Source organism: Ochotona curzoniae, unplaced genomic scaffold, assembly GCF_017591425.1.
Source record: "Ochotona curzoniae isolate NIBS_2020 unplaced genomic scaffold, NIBS_Ocur_1.0 contig_2599, whole genome shotgun sequence".
Classification (NCBI taxonomy): Eukaryota; Metazoa; Chordata; class Mammalia; order Lagomorpha; family Ochotonidae; genus Ochotona; species Ochotona curzoniae.
The window spans coordinates 7,082,121-7,099,652 of record NW_024465520.1 but is presented as its reverse complement, the minus strand read 5'-3'; the positions used below and the strand labels follow the sequence as shown (position 1 = coordinate 7,099,652).

Sequence of the window (17,532 nt, the reverse complement as noted above, 5' to 3'; positions counted from 1 at the left end):
ACAACATTTATCTTATCTAGCACTTTCCTGGAAGAGGTTCAACTCTGAGAATAAGGGAGGGAACTTCTTGGAAAAGGCACTTGCTCAGTGATCTTTGGACAGCCAGAAAAGTTCACCTATTCACTAAGCTCAAATTTGTTCTTTTGGTTTGTCAGAAAGCTAAGGTTGTTTTAAAATTCTATGGATTTGTAAGTAAAATAATATATCCTTGGCTTGCTATAATAAAAGGTCTTTTAGACCTTGGTGTTGAGTCACAACTGCAATTAGAAACTTATCAAGGAAACAGTCTAAACTATTTACATCTTTTTATAATAGGAACTCCTCTGAGCTGGTAATCTGATGTTTCATTCTCAAGCTCCCTTTCTCAAACAAACAAACAAACCCAATTGATTCTTTCAATTCAAAAGTAAAAAGGAGCTGTAACTCTTCCTGCTGGCCAACCCCGCAGTAACATCATTGTTACCAAAATGCCTCAATTCTGACCTGCATAATATTTCATCTGTTCTCTAAGAAACACAAAGAGCAAATTAGATATAAGCCTGTGAAAGTCAAACATACTCAATATCTACTACTCTTTTGTAAGAGGGGTCTATACTTGCAGCTTAAAGATTAATTTAAGAGCACCTAAAATCCCTTCTAAAAAAGTCTAAGTAAAATACACTCTGGTCAAATGTACATCTCGATGATTAAGAATATCAGACAAGATAATGGTAAAATAAAATAAGAATTCAATATTTTATGTGAGAGTACATAAACAAGTTCATAAAAAATCAGATTAAAGTTAAAAACCATGGCTGGGCTGGGCAAGCGGGGATGAAGTTGTTTGGGCTGCCCCTGGTATCACTCCCAGCTTCCGGTCAGGCACATGGCACAGCCTAGGAGGCAGCAGGCGAGTGCTCAGCGCTCAGGTCTCTGGGTCCCTGCCACCCCCACGCAAGACCAGGGCTGTGCTCCTGACCTCTGACTGTGGACTGGGTGAAGGAGTTGGACAAAGAGCAGATGAGAGATCTGTCTTTCAAATCAACTTCAAGATTATTTTAAAAATAAGTTCATTTTGGTTCCAAAAATATGAAATCCTTGCAAACTGATCTTTAATTTTCTCCAGCAAAATAAACATCTTTCAATTTCATTTTTCCATGAACTTTTTGAAGTGCTGTTTCATCCTAACAGCTGACTCTACCAACGTAAAACAAATATTGCTTAACTTAGAAAACTCATAATAATGCCAATCTGCAAATTATATTAGTCATAAAATAAGTAATTTTAAAGCTATTACTAATCTTGGGGAAAGCATATTAAAAGGCTACTTAGAAAACTTAGTATTATTTTCTAAAGTAGTCAATCTTACTAGAGTAAATAAATCTTATACCAAGGAATGATTAAACACTATTTATTCATAAAATGACTGATAACTACTGTTAGCACCTCTTAAAAAGTGGTGAATTCATGGAATTTCCTAACATACTGTATACTTATCCAGTTAGTTTAAAGTCAAATTCATGGTGGTGAAAAAATATATTTGGCAATAAGAAAAAAGGATATATATATATTGGAGCCTGCCAATGTCAGTTTCCTGGATTTGAAACTACACTACATGTTACTGCAGTAACACTAAATGTTAGCACTGGCGGGAACAGGGAGAACTGGGTAAAAGCAGAGGGATTGTCTGTACTTTAAAAGCTTTCTTTTTAAGATTTACTTATTTTTATTGAAAAGGCAGAGTTAGAGAGAGGAAGGGAGAGATTCATTGCTTCACTCCCCACAGGGCCGCAATGGCCAGAGCTGGGCTGGTCTGAAGCCAGGAACCAGGAACTTTTTCCAAGTCTCCCATGTGGGAGTAAGGACCCAAGAATTTGAGTCATCCTCAACTACTTCCCTTCGCCACCAATAGGGAGCTAGATCAGAAGTACAGCAACCAGGCCTCAAAATGGCACTCATGTGGGATACTTGTAACACACGTGGGGGCCCACCTGCTAGGCTAAAGTGCCACCTCAAAAACTTTAAAGGAAAAATGTATATGCTAGAAAAATTAAATCCAAAGCATATATGTAAAAATATATGAAGTAAAAAAAACCCAAACAAAAACCAAACCCATGAAGTCAAAAGTCCTTCTCCTACCACTTTGTCCAGAAAGTCAATCATACCGTTTATATTAAGGACCTTAAAAAAGTCCAATTAGGAATGAATTCTATAATACTCCAGGGTGGGAAGGGCAGATATATTTATATACCAGAGAATGTAGGGGAAAAAAAAAAATCAAACATCTTCCATAATTTCCCTAAAATATAAAGTACTTCTAGAAACTTAAAAGTTCAAAAGCACAACAAAAAAAATTAGCAAAATGCCACTGAAAATTCAGATTAAAAAAATCCAACATTTCATTCATAATAAAAAGATTAAAACTAAGTGGAATATACTTGGGACCAGTGCGATGGCCTAGTAGCTAAAGTCCTCGCCTGCAACATGCCGGGATCCCATATGGACACTAGTTCTAATCCTGGCAGCACCCCCTTCCCATCCAGCTCCCTGCTTGTGGCCTGGGAAAGCAGTTGAGTACGGCTCAAAGCCTTGGGGCGCTGCACTGGTGTGGGATACTGTACCTGTGTGGGATATCTGTGTGGAGGAAGCTCCTGGCTCCTGGCTTCGAATCAGCTCAGCACTGGCCATTGTGGTCACTTGGGGAATAAATCATCAAATGGAAGATCTTTCTCTCTGTCTCTCCTTCTCTCTGTATATTTGACTTTGCAATAAAAATAAGTAAATCTTTAAAAAAAATTAAATGGAATATACTTTTCCAATATTTCCTCTTTTTCTCCTTGTCACCTCCACATTTACTCACTCTGACCCAGCAGTATTAAATCTGGAAACTTGCCCTACATTTTGCATTCATAGGAAATAATGTATTTATAAGGTTACTTATTATACAGCACCGCTTATACAGCAAGGCTTCTCAGAAGGATCTACTTAAATAAGTAAGTTATAGTACAAGCACGCACTTGAGATGGCACCTACATAAAGCATGAAGCCTTTCTATATAGAGATGCAAACAGATGATCCTGAAGCTCTCAAAGGCAAGCGACGGAAGGACAGAGGTTACCGCTTACTGGGGAGTGCATGTTCGTAGGGTGCATTAACTGTGCACGGGAAAACAGTCTCTAACACAGCACAAACCGGCGCAAGAGCTGGAAGTGAGAGAATTTTCATTGCATATTGGAGAATACCAAGAATCACGTTTCAAAATGAAAATGACTCATGAAGCAGTTATCCTGTCCAGGACAAATTCTAACCAATCAATAATGGGTTAGATAACATCCAATATTGCTATTTATGCTTATTCTAAGTAAATCTGGTAAGCAAAAAGTAAGAATTTCTGGTAAATACACATGACACCATAGGCTATTGTGGGATTCCAGGATTTTGGTCTAGTGGTTAACCTGCTTGGGATGTTCTCATCTCACAGAGTGCTTGCTTTGAAGCTAAGTTTCAAGTCTTAGCTAATGTGGACCTTAGGAGGCAGTGTATGGAAGACCTTGACAGTTCCTGGCCTTGGCCTCCTACCCACCGCTACGGGTATCTGCGGAACAACCAGTGGATGGGAAATCACTGCCCGCTTGCCTCTCAGAGCAATCTGAACGCATTTCAAAGCAAATATAGTTAAAAAAAAAAAAAAAAAAGATTCTGACACAGTTCTTTCTTAAGTCACTGAAAGAAAAGGTGATGGCTTGGTGGCTAAATCCTTGTCTTGCACATGCCAGGATCCTATATGGGTGTCCTGCCTGTTCCACTTCCCATCCAGCTCCTTGCTTGTGGCCTAGGAGCAGTAGAGGATGGCCCCAAGCCTTGGGACTCTGCACACATAGGGGAGATCCAAAAGAATCTCCTGGCTGCTGGCTTTGGACTGGCTCAGCTCCAGTTGCTGTGGCCATTTCTCTGTAAATCTGCTTTTCCAATAAAAATAAATAAATGTATATACACAAAAAAATCAGACAAAAATGGGGCTGGTGTGTGGTGCGGGGGTAAAGTTGTCACCTGCAATCCTGGCATTCCCCAATGGTGCCAGTTTGGTCCTAGATGCTCCATTTCTGCTCCAGCTGCCTGCCACTGTGCCTGGGAAAGCAGGGGGGAACAGTGCAACCAGCTGATCTCCCGCAACCACAGGGGTGGTCTGGAAGCAGCTCTTGGCTTTAGCCTGGCCCATCTGAGGCTGCTGTGGCTGTGTGGCGAGTGGACCAGAGGACTGGAGAACTCTGTCTTTGCCTTGTCCTTGGCAGTGAGCCACTTCTCAACAACTAGCTGATCACATCAACAGGGGGAAAATAAATTAAGTTAATCCCACAGATACATTTTGAAATAATCTTAAAAATGAGTTGGACAAAAATCCTTTCCATTGAAATATTCAAAATGGAAGCTAAAAGAATTCAGTCTGGAAAAACTGAATACTAATACAAAAAAAAATCTGCATAGAAACTGCAGTATTATAACCTAATATTTTCAAATAATGAAAATATTATTATGAAATATTAGTATGAAATTTTATGAATATTAGTATGAAATTAGTATGAATATTAGTATGAAGTTTAATTAATATCCTGTTACTTCAAATTAAATACTTAAATGTTATAAGAACCTGGAACTGTACCTAATTAAGAGAATTTGTGCACTAGTTAGTGGTTTCTTGTCAGACTAGTATTAGGCAAGATGTGACAGGATAAAGAGGTTATTTTTTTTCCTACGAGTCATTTTGAAATAAAGTACATCAGCACAGGGCAGTAGGAGGGAGCATCTTCCCAGGTGTCGGAAAGCCCACGTCAGGGCAGGCTTTATTCAAAGACATCTCACTGGGCTGTTCAGACAGCAGTAACTAGGGAAATTAAATATTAATGTGTTACTGAGGAATGAAGGATACATAACAAACGTTTAAACCCAATTGAAAATTAGACACGTTAAGCACCAGCTGCTTGCGGTTACTTCCTGCAGCCTGGCAAGAAGGTACAGCTCTGACAGCCCCTAGGCACAGCCATGCCGGCAGCACGGGATCTCAAGTTTCACCAACTGATTTCTATCACACCTTACAATGTAGAAATGTAGCAATGGAGTGCAATGTAGTTTCATGGAATCATTCCAGATATGTCAAAACTTTAGTCTGCTGGCATAGACTTAATGCATTTCAAAGGCATCAGTTTTGTGATTAAAGTGTGTATTAAGTAAGTAAAAGATCAATATTTTTCAATACTGATTTTAAGGGACTATCTTACTTAGAAGGAGGACAATTCAAACGTAAAAAGAGATAAGGGCCGAAGGCTGTGGCACAGTGGGTTAAGATGCTGCCTGCCAACACTGGCATTTCACAGAGTGCTGGCTCAAATCCCAGCTATTCCAGTTGTTATCCAGCTCAGTGGAAGATATCTTGCCACTTGCCAGATTCCTGGCTTCAGGCCAGTCCATCCCTAATAGTGTTGGTTGCCACTTGGGGAGTGAACCAGCAGATATTTTTCATTGTCAGTTTATCTTCAAATATATAAATAAACCTAAAAAGGAAGAGAGGTAAATCCAACAAAATTTGTTAATATGAATGAACAACTCGGTGAAAAACTTCAAATACTTCAGCTGGGTTAGAACAGGATAGACTAAGAAAAAGCCTAGGTGGGGGAGGGGAGAAGAGGAATACATTCAACAAATATTTTACAGTATAAATCAATTCTCTTTTAGAAGGTTATCCTCAACTTAAAGGAAATAATAGTAATTTTACTGCTTAAGATATGTGGAAAATTTTTGTAGTGCAGTTTTATGAAAATGAACAAAACTGGAAAAATGCGAAAGGGCTAGTGCAGCGGCACAGCACACACTAATGCTCTGCCTCCACGCACGGGCATCCCACAGATCACCCAGCCTATGTCCTGGCTGCTCCACTTCCCATCCAGCCCCCTGCTCATGGCCCGGGAACGCAGCAGAGGACAGCCAAGTCCTTGGGCCCCTGCACACATGCCTAAAATGTGGAAAACACCTGGCTCTTGGCTTTGGATCATCCCGGTTCTGGCAGTTGTAGCCATTTCAAGAAGTGAACCAGCAGATGGAGGACCTCTCCACCTCTCCTCTTTCTGTAAAATTTGTGTTTAAAATAAAATAAAAATAGATCTTTAAGAAAAACAGTGTAAAACTGTTGGGATTTGCAACTCATTTCAGAAACCAACAAGTATTGACTAAATTTTCACCCAACCATGAAAGACATTATAAAATCAACATTATCGGGCCCAGCGCAGTGGCGCAAGTGGTTAAAGGTCCTCGCCTTGCATGCCCGGGATCCCATGTGGGCGCCGGTTCTAATCCCCGCAGCCCCGCTTCCCTTCCAGCTCCCTGCCTGTGGCCTGGGAAAGCAGTGGAGGACGGCCCAAAGCTTTGGGAACCTGCGCCCGCGTGGGAGACCCGGAAGAGGCTCCTGGCTTCAGATCGGCATAGTATCGGCCGTTGCGCTCACTTGGGGAGTGAATCATCGGACGGAAGATCTTCCTCTCTGTCTCTCCTCTCTGTATATCCGCCTTTCCAATGAAAAAATAATAAAAATATATCTTTATAAAAAAAAATCAACATTATCAACATAGTTCAAGTCATCTAATGATTCTAAAATTTAGATTTCCCTAGCAGTGACCTAAAAATAACCCCCCAACTACCCCAAATTTATTTTTAATAATCTCCTTTACATTCAAATTTGAAACTAGATATTCTCAAGTCCTGGAAACTCTCCATGATTTACTTCTGCTCTGTGCTCATGTTTTCATAATCTTTTCTCATTCTGGGGAAATTCTACAATTCAAACATTTTCTGTTATTTAAAACATTAAGATATTGACCACATCTGCTGTTAATCCTATCTATTTTTCCCATCAGACAAAACTTCGTGTTGCACAAAAATCAACCTCAAGGTTGGCAGCCATCTTTTCAAGAATTTAAGCTAGGACTCAAAAATTGTACAGTTGAGTCCTAAATATGTCAGTTGACTCTGAAGTCTCTTTCTCAAGCTATAAAATGATAGTAGTGTAACCTCTAAAGGTATTCCCGCACTTATGTGCAAAATTGACTTTTTCCACAGCAACCCCTGCTATATAATGGACATATGTAACACTCTCATTTTATGTATACTCAAATTATTGTTGGAATACTGCTCAATCTAGCCATTCATGTTAAACCTGGGATCGAATTTACGCTGTCACTGCCTAGCACCTAATTCATACATCATACATTCTTAAAACTTCACCTTTTATTTCCCATACAAAATTTTTCAGTAGCATTTTATCTTTCTGGATGGTCTCCTTCCTACATGACGATCCACACAATGCATACTGGTTGAGAGAACATCAAGCTAGGCAGCACCCACCAGTGGGAAGATCACTAGACACAGAATTAGTCAAAACATACTGTAGGCTGGCCTCCCCTCCACTGGCTGTGTCCTGAAGAAAACTACTTTCTGTTTTCATACTTTTATAGAAGTTAGAGCAATCATCCAATATTGCTGCTGTCCCCTGCCACCTCTGCATTTTGAAGAAGGAAGGGAGATGGTGACAAGGAGCGACAGACATTAACATTCCAAATAGGTCAGGGAAGTTACCCAAACAAGCAAGAGGAAGAAGTAAGGATAAAAGTAAACTATAAACATGAAAGTAGAGTGTATGAAGGTAAAATGAAATAATTTTCACAAATAAACCATTGGAATCACCAACATCAGAGAGATGATAAAGGAAAAGGATCAAGTCTATGATAAATCAAGTTTCAAAGACGGAATTTTTAGCTTGAAACAAGCAGTGGCTGGAAGGTGGTTAGTGTGCCATAGGAATATGGCTGCAGCTTTAGAGCATCAGGTTGCGTTTCAGAGTGAATGGTGGAAAAAAGATAAGAAAATTAAGTTTCACTTGGGATTTTAAAAAATTGAGACATCTGGAATGTAGCTCTGGTGAAGAAATATACAAAGGTGGTTGCTAGAAATAGTAGATGGAATCCAGAAAATCTCTGGCCTGGAAATCTAGATTTTGAGGGTTGCCATAACATAACAGAGCTCAGATTGTGGGAAAAGATCACCTCACCTCAACAGTGAGAAGACAAGCTTGGCCAAATCATGGGAAAACACGAGCACTCAAAGAGTTAGACAAGATGCTCTTGAGAAGACACTACTTTTTAGGAATGCTACTTGCATCCCACGGCCCTACATTTGCCCCCTTTCTCTCCATATGATCTGTTTCAGCCATTCCTGAACAACTGCTCTGAATCCCATTTCTATCACCAGAGCGAAAATGAGACTATCCCCTAAGTCTACCAAAAACCTAGTACCACTTAACAGCAAATAACTTTTGCTCATCATAGAGCTAATCACTTTTGTCCATTTCCTGAAGGCACAGAGATGTTTAAAAAAAGCCTTATAGAAAAAAAAATCATATTTTCATGTACAGCATATTTGTTTAAGTGAAACTGTACTGGGTTGGCCATTAGGGATACATGAGAAGGATCTGGCACAATGGCTCAGTGGCTAAACCCTTGCCTTGCACACACTGGAGTCTATGAGTGTCAGTTTGTGTCCTAGAGTTCATTTCCCATCCAGCTCCCTGCTTGTTTCCTGGGAAAGCAATAGAGGATGGCTCAAACTTTTGGCATCCTGCACCTACAAGGGAGACCTGGAGGAGGCTCCTGGCTCCTGACTTCAGATCAGCTCACTTCAGCTGTTTGGTCACTTGGGGAGTGAACCAGCAGATATAAGGTTTTTCTCTCTGTTAACCTTTCCATAAAAATAAATAAATCTTAAAAAAAAAAAAAAAAAGGAATACACGACTAATCTGGGTTTTGTTTTCTTTGCTGATTTAAAAAAAAAAAAAACTGTCTCCAAAGTCTAGGAGGAATAATTTTTCAAAAACTGTCAAGAGACTTTCAAAACCAGGCCATGCGGCTGGTGTTGTGGATATCAAGATAAGACTCCACCTGCAACCCCATAGGGACCTGGCTGTTTCACTACCTGCTAATGCACCTAGGGAAGCAGAAGATGGCTCAACTGCTTGGGTTCCTGCACCCACGTGACAGACATGGAAGAAACTGAAGTCTGGCTTTTACCCAGTTCAGCCCTAACTGGGTGGCCATTTGGGGGAATAAACCAGCAGATGGAAGATTTTCTCTTTGTAACTCTGCCTGCCCTCTAATCCCCCAGCAAACAAATAGAACAAAACAAAACAAAAACCTGGCTAAACTTGAAGGAATTATTAAGACAGCACAATGAGGCTTTCTTAAGGAAGTGGTTGCTTGTTTCTGATTTTGACTGAAGGGAAGGCATCAAGTGAAGTCGTCCCTTAATGAACAGAAACTGTTTCAAGGGTTTATTATTACACTTTATATGTGGTTGGTATTAAGCATACCATTAAAAAAAAGGATTACAATTTAGAGGATGTGATATATATTCAACAAGTTCAGCACCAACTGCTGTTATGTTGGGTTTGCCATGCCAGGCAAAGATCTAAAATTCATCAGGTGTGTACACCATCAGGAATTAGAAGGCTATCACTGGAACATGGTAAAACATGAGGAAATCTTTTGATTTTTTAATTCTCTCAGGGCCCGGCGCCGTGGCCTAGTGGCTAAAGTCCTCGCCATGAACGCCAACGGGATCACATATGGGCCCCAGTTCTAATCCCAGCAGCTCCATTTCCCATCCAGCTCCCTGCTTGTGACCTGGGAAAGCAGTCAAAGACGGCCCAAAGCTTTGGGACCCTGCACCCGCATGGGAAACCCAGAAGGAGTTCCTGGCTCCTGGCTTCGGACCGGCATAGCATCGGCTGTTGCGCTCACTTGGGGAGTGAATCATTGGACGGAAGATCTTCTTCTCTGTCTCTCCTCGTCTTTGTATATCTGACTTTCCAATAAATAAATAAATCTTAAAAAAAAAAAAATTCTGTGGGGCCCAGCGCGGTGGCGCAAGTGGTTAAGTCCTCGCCTTGCACGCCCGGGATCCCATATGGGCACCGGTTCTAATCCCGGCAGCCCCGCTTCCCTTCCAGCTCCCTGCTTGTGGCCCGGGAAAGCAGTCAAGGACAGCCCAAAGCTTTGGGACCCTGCACCCGCGTGGGAGACCTGGAAGAGGCTCCTGGCTTCAGATCGGCATAGTATCGGCCGTTGCGCTCACTTGGGGAGTGAATCATCGGATGGAAGATCTTCCTCTCTGTCTCTCCTCTCTGTATATCCGCCTTTCCAATAAAAAAAAAAATAATAATAAAAATAAATCTTTAAAAAAAAATATTCTGATACAGCTTAGGTAAAAAGCCTGCAAGCCTTTTTTATTTCTTCTTGTTGCTTCAATCTTATTATTCTCAGAGAAAAGAAATACGTAGCAATTTCTTAAATAGGCATCCAAGTAAACAGAAAAATCGCATTAAGTTTGAAGAAAAGAATAGAGCTAGTGCTCCATGGAGTATTACTCAGGTCACTGCTCCCCAAATTCGGCAAGTCCATATGTTGATCATGGTGCTAGCAGGATCACAGAAGAATTCACAGGGAATAAAGTGCACTTCAAGAGCTCTGGATGACTTTGTGAATAAAAAAAGTAATTTTTATAGTAGAATCATGGATTTAGAGAGGAACCATTCAAAAATTGAGTAAGGCTTACTTGTACAACTACAGATCTACTGACTACTTGGTTAGGAAAAACTACCTTATTCTCCATGCAATCAGAAATTAACATAAAGGAATGAAGTGAAAAAAGAAAGGCAAAGCTATTCTGATGTAAGAAAAGACAAGCAAGGCCTGCAGGGTTAACATGCCAAGTCAGAGAGGATGCAAACAATGAGCAGGCCTTTAAGCAGGTGTCAGCAAGTGCAAGCTGCAGGTGAACTCTTACGCCAAAGTCGCCAAAGTCACAGGTACGTCACTATACTGACCGATCAGTCCACACATAGCCCTGAAGTCCTTGAATGAACACAATTAATAAACAGGAAGTGAGGAATTTTTTTTGTGTGATCTGATGCTAAGGAATGTCTCCTTACCATTTTTGAAAAAAGAACTTCACTACTACATTTGTACTGACATTCATAACGTATGACTTTGAACTGAAATCCGTATTCTTGAATAGGGCATCCTTGAAAAAACTACAGAATACACTCAGGCCAATGTTTCCCTGGAATCTATAGTATAACATGCATACGTTATCCTGTATAGTATATAATACCTATACTTATGTATACTTCAATTTTGAGAGCCAAGACACAGAACTCCCATCCACTGGTTCACAATCATGTGGGCATGGCTGGGGTTGGGCCACAACTGGAACCAGACACTCAATTCAAGTCTCCTACGTGGTGGCAGGAACCTAATCAGCTCCCCAGCTAACTCCCATTAGCAAGCTGAAAGCAGGTGCTGAAATGGAGCATCGAACAGAGGATGCAGGTATCCTCTCCAGCATCTGAACTGGGATGTTAAACATCTGCCCCTCACATTCTTTCCTACGCTGCAAGTGATGGCAATCAGACATCACATTTTAAGATGCCGTGTTATACTATATATGTGAATTAGCATATTATAGTAGCCATAAGCTAAAGATCATGGAATCCATAAGGAATCCTGTGATCTGGTTTCTACATCTGATGTTTCTAATTATACAAAAATATTTTCTACCTTTTTTTCCTTGATATCAAGTTTTATCATGCTACGTTCCAGAAAGATTTCAATGTTATTTTAACATCTGTCAAATGCTGGGAGACAATGTTTATGAGTTTATAGTTTAGTGCAGATTAGTTAAATGTGATAAGCATTAATAGTTTCTACAGAATATTTTTAGGGGGCACATAATAAAATCTAGATCAGCAACAACTATTTAGTAGAGCAACTATAAGCTTGTTGGAGATGTATATATATATGTGTATATATATATATATATATATATACACATACATACATATTCCAGGTTTAAAAAACAACAAAACAGTAGGTGCAGTTGACCACATCTGAAAACTCATGCAACACAGCTGTTGCAGTGGTTCAATATGCTAATCTTCCACTTCGCAAGCACCAGCATCCTATGTGGGTGGGGGGTTTGTGTCCCCAATGCTCCATTTCCCATCCAGCTCCCAGCATATGGCCTAGGAAAACAGTAGAGGATAGATCAAGCCATGGGACCTATACTCCCTCCCAGGTAGACCCTGAAGAGGCTCCTGGCTTCAGATCGACTCAGCTCCAGCCATTGTAGCCATCTGGGGAATGAACCAGTGGATGCAAGGTCTTTTACTATCTCTCCTTCTCGGTAAATCTGCCTTTACGGGCCCTGGCTTGATGACTTGATGGCTAAATACTCATCTTGAAAGCACTGGGATCCCATTTGAGTGCTGATTTGTGCGGCAGCTGCTCCACTTCCCTTCCAGCTTCCCACTTACGACTTGGGAAAGCAGAGCAAGGCCCAAGGCCTGGGAACCCTGCACCTGTGTGGGAGACCTGCCTTCAAATCAGCTCAGCTGTGGCCATTGCAGCCACTTGGGGAGTGAATGAGCGGATGGAAGATCTGTGTCTTTTCTCTGTAAATCTGATCTGCCTTTTCAATTAAAATAAATAAATCCTATTTAAAAAACCTCAAATAACAAAGAGCACTTAAAAGATTATTTACATTTCCATATAATAAATGACAAATGCCTTGAATGTGGATGAGACATTTCCCAATAAACACTCAGCAGATATCTGGCAGTGCTCTGCGATTTAACCAGGAGCGATCAGATAGATACGAACATAAGCAGATGCTTTGAGTGGAAGCACTAGGTCTGAGAGCCTCACCGCTGCCTGCAGAGAAAGGTACCACACAGTCATCTATATGCTCTTAGTGTGATGAGGAATGTGACCAGAAGGGGATGGCATTCTCGGGGACCCAACAACACTTAAAAAGGCAGAAGAAAATATCTGCCGAAAAATCTGGAGGAAAACAACAAAATTATGGAGGAAGAAAATTGGGAAGAAATAGTACTATTATAGATGCCAAAATACCAATAACCCGTACAAAGTTTAAACCCCACTCGTTGCAGCATTAGCTTAGCTTAGTTTTTACATAGTTTAAGAATGACTGAAAACTAATTTTTTCACGGTGATTCCAACTACTAATCTATGAGGGCACTTCACAGAGCTCAGGTGGGCCTGGCAAGACAGCCAGCGAGCCAGTGCACGGAAGACCTTTCTGTCTGCCTCTCTGTAAATCTACCTTTCCAATAAAAACAAATAAATCCTTAAAAAAAGAAAGCTTGTGGAAAATGGGTAGGTTTTAAAAGATATTTTGATGCACAAAAATTTGGAAATCTATATGCTGTTTTTTTCATAATATAAATTTTCTATGCGATCTTTGAAGAACCCTCACATATGTAAACATTTAAAGTCTAAAAGAGAATACAGGGCCCGGTGGCATGGCCTAGCAGCTGAAGTCCTCGCCTTGAACACCAGGATCCCATATGGACGTCAGTTCGTACCCCAGCAACCCTGCTTCCCATTCAGTTCCCTACTTGTGGTCTGGGAAAGCAGTCGAGGTCGGCCCAAAGCTTTAGGACCCTGCACCCGCGTGGGAGACCTGGAAGAAGTTCCTGGCTCCTGGCTTCAGATCGGTGCAGCCCCGGCTGTAGTGCTCACTTGGGGAGTGAATCATCGGGTGGGAGATCTTACTCTCTGTCTCTCCTCCTCTCTGTACATCTGACTTTGTAATAAAATTAAATAAATCTTAATAAAAAATAAGAGAGAATACAGAGGGCCCAGCATGGTGGCCTAGCGGCTAAAATCCTCACCTTGAATGTGCCAGGATCCCATATGGACCCTGGTTCTAATCCCAGTAGCTCCACTTCCCATCTCTCTGTCCCCCTGTCTCTGGGCAACTCTACCTTGACAAAGAAATCTTAAAAAAAAAAAAACAAAAAAAAACCAAGCAAAACCAACCCTTGGATTAAATATCATTGTTCTTTTCTGTTTTTCAAGTTTTCTATATTTTTAATTTTGAAGACAAAATATATTACTACTAAGCAAGCTGGAATATAAATGTATACCCAAAAGTCAATGGGGGCCTGGGGGAGGCTGGCATTCCATATAGGCAATGATCTGAATCCCAGATGCTCCTTTTCAGACCCAGCTCCAGCTCCCTGTTACCCTGAGAAAGCTGCGTAAGAAGACCCAAGTGTCTTGGGAGAACCAGAAGCTTGTGGCCCCTGCCACTTCTGCCAACCGGGGAGTGAACCAGCAAGCAAAAGTTCTCTGGCTTGCTTTCAAAAAAGCAAACATAACTGAAGAAGACGTTAGAGTTGTTCATATTTTTAATCATAGCACTGAGAAAATATTTACAATTGATTTACAAGCTATTTAACTAAATAGTAAACAATTTTTTATAATGTGACTTTATTTTAAGCATTATTCTTATTATGGGTCTAAGCCATATTTAAGGACTTTTTAATAAATATTTAGAAATAAGTTGTAAAGTTTGAAACTTATTTGCAATTAAAATTAAACCTACGAAAAGGATACAAAGTAGGTGCTAGATTGAAAACCTATATATATCATCCCTCCAAAGAAGTTTTTTTTAAAATAGACATAAAAAAAAAGAGGTTTCTCAATATGATTATTCATCACTAAGGGAAAATGACAAACTCTCACCTAAGACTTATTAGGGCTTTTAGGGGAGGATGCGATGTGCTCTGTATCCCACTACCTGGCCTGCAGCTGAAAGAAGCTTTCACAGGCTCTGCTGAAAATCTAAAAACTAAAGGGGGAACTCCTCAATAGTTACACTTAATACTACTGTAAGACCCCGTGCCTTCTAAAATCATGCATATACAATTCACACACACATTTAACTGTTTACTACTGTAAGCATTAAATCTGAACAGTATTTCCTAACAATAAACAGTAAGTAGGAAAATACATTTTTTTGTCAAAAACATCAATTAAAAGATGATGAACTAGTTACCCCAAATGAAATCAAATTTATGCACTCATATCTTCACAAAATATAAAAACTGTCCTTAAGCTTAACGTTTTCTGGGATGACTCTGTATACCAGCTTACTGATTCAGAGAGCGAGTTCCTGTTAGCAAGCTAGGTCTGAATTATAGCTGCATCACGCAACGACTATGTGACTTGAGCAAGTTACTTAACCTCTGCTTAAATGTTCAGTTTCCTTCTCTGTAAACAGAATTTTGATTGTAGCTATACGATTGTTCCTAATGTTAACTGGGGTAATATGCCAAAAATACAAAGCATAGTGCTTGACAAAGGACCATTCTGTAGGAAATACAACATTGTGGAGAACTCAGTCAACCTTTAAACATGAAGAGGGACAAGATGAAAATTCTGAAATATCTATGGTTTGATTTATCTCAACAATCTGATGGTCACTTACAAGTAGTCATGAATAAATATCAACCAAAGTTACAGGATCAATGTATTGTTAAAAATGTACTTCATTAAGACAAGTACATATGTGGATGCCTAGAAGGATCATCTTTCAGACAAAACATTCATTAGCAATACTATTTTTGAAAATAGACAAATGCGATAGTCTCTGATGGAAAACTGAATATAAAAAAATCCTTCTCCAAGTTACACATTATTCATGATTCTCTAAAGCCCAGTCACTAACTACTACTACACATGGATAAAACCTACTGGAGAGAAATGAGAAACCATTTCCTGATTACCTAATGTGTAGGTTTATTATGGAAAGGAAAAAAGGGAGGCAGGGAGGGAAGGAAATGGAAAAGTATAAGGGGGCTTCAAAAAATTAATGGAAAATTACAGTATTTTGTAATTCAATTTTTCCATATACATAGTATGTCCCGTACAGAGTAAGAGACAACTTATTAATTAATTCATTGTGTTTACTTTCTCATTACCACTGGCTGCAAGTAAAATGGTTTAGGAAATTGTTCTGTACAGGAAATCATGGAATATCACTAGCAGAAGCAATTTAGAAAACTATGCAAACAGCAGAATGGGTATGCACATGTATGTATGAGGAAGAGAATAACATATCTCTGGTTAAGGGTAGGTTAGAAGTAGATACAGTGGCCTGTTCAACTGACATCAACCCCAACCTCTTCGTTTTTTTTGGAAAGTAAGTGATTAAAAATAATTTTTATATGCTTGAAGAATGTGTACATCATTTTCATTTTAATGAAAATGTTAATCTTACAGGTATATGACGTTAGACATATAATTATTCTATTATTTTAAAAATGTCCCTTACATATATATATCTGAGCTGTGTAAAGCAAAGCAAAAAACAAGGCAAGTTAAATTTATTTTATTTTCTTCTAAATGGGATACAATTCTAAGAGAGATTAATTTCTAGGGCACCCAAAAATGCATGTTGACTTCTAACATTTTCATGTGATACTGGCATCTTCGATGCTTTCAATGTAAAAAACCAGAAGATTTTGGCCTTGAAGGCATTTAGAAGAAAATGTCTTACTAAGAGGACAAAATTCCCCCATAGCAATAAAATTCATTTAAAATATTTTATGAAGAAACTAGATGTAATTTTTAATTTTTACTTTAGAGAGCAAAGACTGGTATGGATAATTGGTTTTATTTATATTTCTCAAATATCTCCTGTGAGGAATTAGAAAGTATTTGGGGTTTTATATTGTATGCATCTACTATAGATGCAACAGCAATATTTAAGGAATCTTACTGCAATATAGGAGTTTCCTTTTTAAAAGTTACATATTTATTAAACACCACCGTAAAGAATTGGCCTTCAGCCTGAGACTGAGAAAGAATTACATATGCCAAGTATTTAAAATTCCAAGTTTAACTTATATTTAATACTATACTCTTAGTTATACAATGTGGTCATTTTGTTCATAAATATTCATCTCAATACAATAACATCAGGTATAATACATAAAATCTAATCCATTAAGTCTTACCAATTTATGACCTGATGAGACACTCTTGTGGACAACATTCAGTCCTTAGAAGCTAGAATAACCCTCCAACCATGTGAGGGCATCACAACTTTTAAACTTTCCGCTTTCGATCATTATTATGTCACATTCCTCCTCCGATGCTGAATTCTAAAAAAAATTCTAGCAAAGAGTTTAAGTAAATAAGTGTTTTAATAAAATAGCCTTTAAAAATCTTTTATAGCAAAATTTTGTTTTACCAATTACACAACTGATATTTTGCACTTTATTTTTTAAATATAAAATAATTTCATATTTGATCTAGGTACTTCAAACTTTAAGTTTCAACATGGACTTTCAGGCCATCAGAAAAACTTACTAGTAAATTGGAAAATGGAACCAATTAAAGGTTTAAGATCATGATGCAGAAAGTGTGATTTCAAACCATAACCTGATATAGACAACATTGTAGTTCAGAATTGCATGTGAGTACTATTATTTAGTCCATATCTAAATGTGAGTTTCTAGGCTCACAGCATAGCTGGCTGGATCAGTAACAACCTATATTGATAATTTAGATGCTTAGGACAGCATTAAATTTCTATACTTAAATCTCAGACTGTCGTCTTTACACCTTCTGTAAAAAAATAGGT

General features: G+C 39.2%; 1 protein-coding gene and 1 long non-coding RNA gene across 3 annotated transcripts in view; both read right to left on the bottom strand.

Moving 5' to 3' along the window:
• TSC22D2 (TSC22 domain family member 2) overlaps nucleotides 1–17,532 on the bottom strand; it is a 56,436-nt gene that overhangs the window by 12,026 nt on the left and 26,878 nt on the right. The window lies entirely within an intron of this gene.
• Nucleotides 1,546–8,532, bottom strand: LOC121152643. Its single transcript, XR_005883291.1, has 3 exons — nucleotides 8,272–8,532; nucleotides 7,247–7,251; nucleotides 1,546–1,556 (listed from the first exon to the last, which is right to left on the bottom strand). It is a non-coding gene; the product is annotated as an uncharacterized LOC121152643 (long non-coding RNA).